The sequence below is a fragment of the Vombatus ursinus genome, unplaced genomic scaffold (assembly GCF_900497805.2).
Source record: "Vombatus ursinus unplaced genomic scaffold, bare-nosed wombat genome assembly UNPS02014859.1, whole genome shotgun sequence".
In the NCBI taxonomy this organism is placed as follows: Eukaryota; Metazoa; Chordata; class Mammalia; order Diprotodontia; family Vombatidae; genus Vombatus; species Vombatus ursinus.
The window spans coordinates 4313070-4319069 of NW_020954637.1; the positions used below are offsets into that span (position 1 = coordinate 4313070).

The following is a 6000-nucleotide window of genomic DNA, read 5'->3' on the forward strand; positions in this document are numbered from 1 at the left end:
GTCAGGTATAGTTGAGATATTGACTGGTTTTTCTGAATTTTTTTTCTCTCTCTTTTCAAATGTTTTGTTATAATGGAGGGCTTAATAGGAAAGGTAGCAGGATGGGGTCAGGATATATTTGTCAAGCTGATAGGAGATCTCCAGTAAGATACCTCAAGGACCTCTGTTTGACCCTATGCCGTTTCACACTACTCCCAATGACTTGGCTAACGGCATAAATGGTGTGCTCATTAAATGTGCAGATGACATAAAGCTAAAACACTAGCTATGTGACCCTGCGCAGGTCACTTAATCCTGTTTGCCTCAGTTCCCCCATCTGTAAAATGAGCTGGAGAAGGAAATGGCAAACCACTACAGTATCTTTGCCAAGAAAACTCCACGAGGTCATGAAAAGTCAGATACAACTAATTGACTAAACAACAACAAAATGTTACTCATATGTGAGTATATATAGTCATAGATACATATATGTAAGAATAGATAGTAGATAGGACTAGATTTGTGATTTCACTGATATAGGGAGCTCTGGGATGAGAAACTCCCTCCACCAATGCAGGTCTTCACTTTGTCTGAAACTTACAGGCTTAGAGAGCTATCTAAAGCGGCAGTTTTCAAAGTGTGGAACTAGTACCTGGATGGGTCCCAGAGACCTTTGGGGGTGGGGGTGGGGACTATTTTTCATAATAATACTAAGACATTATTTTCCTTATTAAAAAATAGTCCTCTCTTTTTCAACTACCTATCTTCGGCAGGCCAGATTTTCTTCATATACTTCAATCAAAACATCCTATCACAACAGATTGAATACAGAAGCAGATAGAAGCACCCAGATGGCTTCTATTAAATCAGACATCAAAGAGATTTGCAAAAATGTGTAAAACAATGCTACTCGTTTTATCAATTTTTTCTTTGCTTTGGGAAATATTGTTCTTTTTCATTAAAAATGTTATTTATGTTGACCTGTAATGAGTTTTTTATTTTTATTTTTAATTAGTGAATACTTTAAAATTTTGCCAGCTTTAATTTCTAATGTGATATCTTTCTAATGGATAATATAAATAGACATAATCCACATAGACAAAAGCTCTTTGGAGTCCCCAATAATTTTTAAGCTTGTAAAGTGATCCTAAGATTAAAAAAAAAGTTTGAGAACCTCTGGCCTAGAGTATTGATAGGTTAAGTGATTTGCCCAGGGTCCAAAGTCAGTATGTGTCAGAAAAAGGATGTGAATGGGATGGAATATTATTGTGCACTAAGAAATAATATGTGCAAGGATTTCAAAGAAACATGGGAAAGTTTGTATGAACTGATGCAGAGTGAAATTGGAAAAACCAATATAGCACCATATATCCAATAACTATAATGATAAAAATACAGGTTTCTAAAGGAAATTAGAACTCAGTAATTGGTAAAACCAATGATGATGGTCCTGGACAACAGATACCGAAACTTAACCTCCCGTTTTCAATACTGACCCGGGGTGGGGAGGGGAGGGAGGTACAGGGAGCAGCAACTCCTCAGACAGAATGTTGCCTATATTGTTATATAGGGTAACTGTTTCAGTTATTTTTGCTTAACTATTTTTCTTTGTTAAATTGAAGATGGGGCATATGCTCAGAAATGACTGTGAGGTCAAAACAAAAGGCATCAATAATCTCATTAAAAGAAAAAAATTAATGTTCACATATAATGCATATATGTGTACATGTGTATATATACACATAGTTATTGGAAAGTTAATTTTTAAATATTTTGGAGAAAATTAATGTATGCATGTGCATGCATATGCATATGCGTGTGTGTGTACGTGTGTGTGCGTGTGCGTGTGTGTGTGTGTGTGTGTGTGTGTGTGTGTATGAAATGACCTGATAGAAAACTGCAAACTCCAGACTGTTAACAATTTGCTTTTTTTTGGTAAAGTACATTAACTTGAACAAAATCATAACAAAACCATCCTGTTTTCTCTTGCCTCCATTGTGATCTTTTCAGCCTGTGTATGTTTTTCTGAATGTTGCCGTTATTATACTTTTTTGCGCCTATCAAACATAATTCCTGCTCCAGGAGCTCTGTTTCCTGCCCTGGTTCAGGCCCTGTTTGCCTTGCTATGGATCTAACCTGTAGGCTTGCAAAAGGACATTGTTTTACAATGGAAACTATCAGGTTCCTGGGAATGCTTTTGTACTGTCCTTGGCTTGTGTAAACCTATAATTATTTCAGTGGGCCTAAAATTTCATCCCTCTAGGCCTGGCATTTCTTTTTTCTTTTTTTCTCTCTTTTCTCAATGGTCTTTCACCAAAGCTAAGAAATCAGTGTCTTGGAGCTGGAAGAGGCTGGAGAGATTTCTCTACTCCAATTCCCTCATTTTACAGGTTTGGAAGCTGAGTCCCAGAGAAGGGAGGTGACTTGTCCAAGTTCACCCAGACAGAGTGTGGCAGACCTGGGAGCAGAATTCCCAGAGGTTCATAAGCTCCAGACCTTGACCTTAGAAGGCACCTCGTCCACAATCTCTTCATTTTATGGATAAAGAAACCAAGGCCCAAAGACACAATGTGACTTTCCCAATGTCAATTCAATTCAACAAGCACTTACTTTTGTTCAGTCATTTCAGTCATGTCTGACTCTTTGTGACCCCATTTGAGGTTTTCTTGGCAGAGATATTGGAGTGCTTTGCCATTTCCTTCTCCAGCTTATTTGACAGATGAGGAAACTGAGGCAAACAAGGTTAAGTGACTTGCCCAGGGTCACACAGCTAGTAAGTGTCTGAGGCCAGATTTGAACTCAGCAAGTTGAAATCTTCCTGTCTTCAGGCCTGGCACTCTGTCCACTGCATCACCTAGTTGTACTCTTATTATTAATTGACTACTTTATGTGTCAGGCATCAGATTGGAGATAAAAAGACAAAAATTAAACAGTTCACATTCTATTGGGGGGGAGTGATAGGGGAGCTAAACATGTTCACGGATAAGTAATAAATACAAAATGCATATGTAAGATAGCTTCATCTGGGAATCCTTAATCACACAAAATAAATGCCAAGTATCTGTATTTCTAACAACTGGAGAAAGCAGGGAGGTGTCTCGAAGGAGAGGACACTTGAGTTGAGCCTGCAAGGAAGCTAAGAACTTATCAGGACCTAGAACTGGAGCTTGAAGAAAACTCAGAGACCTCTAGTCCAATCCTATTATTTTGGAGGGTTGCGTGGGGTGTTCAGGAGGACCAGCGCCTCTGGTGTGAGGGCTGCGGAGCCCACCTTTGGCACCCACCTTCTTTTCCCAGCTCTCACCTGTGTCTCCAAGAAGCCGTAGCATACTCAGTGGCTACACCTTGGTAAAAATCATCTCAGCAGACGGGCTAAACCAGGTTGAGAGTAACTGATAGACCTCAAACCCGTCGGTGAGTTAGGGGGTGTCTACCCCAAGCATGTGAAGGCTTGGGTGGATTGGAGCAATTTGTTCCAACGGTCACGAAGGCAGCTGAAGCAGGCTCTGCGAAGCGCTTAGAGCTTGGTCAGACATCAAAGACGCCAAGGTCATCTACTGCATCCTGGGCCTGACTTTTGTCTCACCACCGGACTTTGATGACTCTGGAAGAGAGAGTGAAGCTGATGACTTTGTGCCACTCTGCCTCACTTAAATACACTTCACACACAAGGCAAGACATCACCCCACAAGGTCATTGGTCCTCTTCAAAAACAAAGTACAAAAACAACAATATTTTATAGATGAAGAAACTGAGGCCCAAGAGGTCAAATGACTAGTACAGGGTCAAATTATGTGTCAGACGAGAGACTTAAACTCAACTCAGGCCTATCACTAATGACAGATGACAGTTGTTTGGGCAATACTTTCCAGAGATGAACATTTTTAATCCTTACAACATTTCTGGAGTGGATGGTATAAGTAAAATTGTCCTCATTTTAAAGATCAGGAAACTGAGGAAGATATAATATGTCCAGACTTACACAGTGAATTAGTGGTAGAGCATAGACCAGATGCTCTTTAAGGTCTCTTACAAGCCCCAAAACATTCAGCTTCTTCATCTCTGGACCCCCTGCAGGGATAACAAGCTGCTTCCCAGCACAGGACAGAGGAAGCAGGAGAAAGGTGGAGATGGAGGAAAGGAAGTGGAACCCTGTTCACTCCCAGGGGTCCCACTTGCCCCCCTCAGGGTGACTTTAGGCCTCCACCCTGGTCTCAGGCTGGTGGTACCAGTAAGAGGCTAGGCATGCAGAAGGTAGCCCTGACAACTTTCTCTGGCTGCCTTCCAAGAACCTGGCTGGGAGGTTGCCTTCCGGACCCCTGCTGATCCCCTTCCAACTCAGGAAAGGGCCGCTCCTTCCCCTTCCTCTGCCTTCCTCCTTCCTTTCCCTGGTCCTCTGTGAGGCATCCTGCCACAGTGGGAGGAAAAGCCCCCTGCTTTCTGCAGTCAGAAGGCTGGGTTTCATCTCTGGCTCTGATACTCATTATATGAACACGGAACCCCAGAAATCTCTTCACTTCTGTTTCTTCAAGTGTAAAACAAGAATTTGGGACAAGATGGTCACTAGGACTCCCTTAAACTGTCAGACCCACAACCCTATTTCCCAGGTCCTGGTCTCTTACTCCATCCTGGCTCCCTCCAAGCTCCAGATGACAGGCCTTCTGTCCATTTGCCCCAAGGAGAAGCTACTCTGAAAGGTAGGGTGTTATAGTGGAAAGAAAGCTGGATTTGGATTCAGTGGACCAGGGCTTGACTCCTGGCTCTGCTATTTATTATCCCTGTGACCTTGAACAGTTGGCCACATCTCTATGGGCCTTAGTTTCCTCATCTGTAAAATTAAATTAGATAAAATTGGGAGTTTCCAACCTTTTTCATTCCCTGTAATCTTTGTTTATGGTCTAGTCATGCCTAGTTCTCCTACTTGGCGACTTTTCTTTCTTATGTGACCCCTTATCTGGAATGTCCTGGATCTGAAATCTTCTCTTGCAGCCTAGAAGCAACTGGTTTTCTAGTTAATTGATGTCTCCCTAGCTGTGTCTTGAAAGGTTAGAAGCCTCTGCCTTCCTGCTACTTCTAGGCAGCCGTGACCTCTAAGATTTGCAAGTTACCTGAAGCATGGAGTAAAGACCATACTGGACACCTCCATCCTACCATGCCCCAGAAACCATCATGTGAGGGCTACTGGGGACATTCCTTCCTTGCTGATTCCATGATAAGGGTGTTCATGGGATCAGAGATCTAGAGCTAAAAGGTCTTACCTTAAAGGTCATTGGATCCGACCCTCTCATTTTATGGCCCAGCAGAGTTCAGGGAACTGCCGAAGGCCACCGAGGCAACAAGTAGAAAGGTCAGAATCTGAACCCAGGTCCTCTGCCTCCAAATCACCCTGCCCTTTTCACCGACCCATGTTGCCTTTTATATGTTGGTGGGCTACCCTGGTGTAAAGGTGTTGGTGCTGGCCCCAGCCTGAGGCAGTCAGTGGGCAGCTCTAACAGCCTTCCCTTGTTGTTCCTTGGGTATATTACATTCAGCCTGACATTTTGGACCTTCGCTTAAAGCACACCAATTGAAAGAGCCTATTACTTTCAAATGAGATTACATCTATGAAGTACTTTGAAAACTTTAAAGCACTATAAAATTAGAACTACTGTTATTTCAGTATTGTCCGGCTCACACAATTACTTTTCATTTAAGCTCACAGAGGCTCTATGAAATTGATACGATAGACATTATCATCCCTTTTTGCAGATGAAGAAACTGAGATTTGTCCAGGGATATACAACTAGTGTCTGAGGTTGGATTTGAACTCAGGTCTTCCTGACTCCACAAAGCACCACTTAGCAGCCCTGAAGTTCCCTATATTATACCCTATTCTCTATCAACAAGCATTTATTTATTAAGTACTTAACTATACACAGTGCACTGTGCTAGGATCTAAGGACACAAAACCAAAAATGAAACCGTTTCTGCTTTGTAGGAGTTTACCTTGTACTGTAGATATAGCATATAAACCTCCTAGAT

The 6000-nt window shown here is 42.1% G+C and overlaps 1 pseudogene; it reads left to right on the forward strand.

Annotated features, from left to right (window-relative positions):
• Window positions 1-6000, forward strand: part of LOC114027383 — a 40542-nt pseudogene that overhangs the window by 23236 nt on the left and 11306 nt on the right.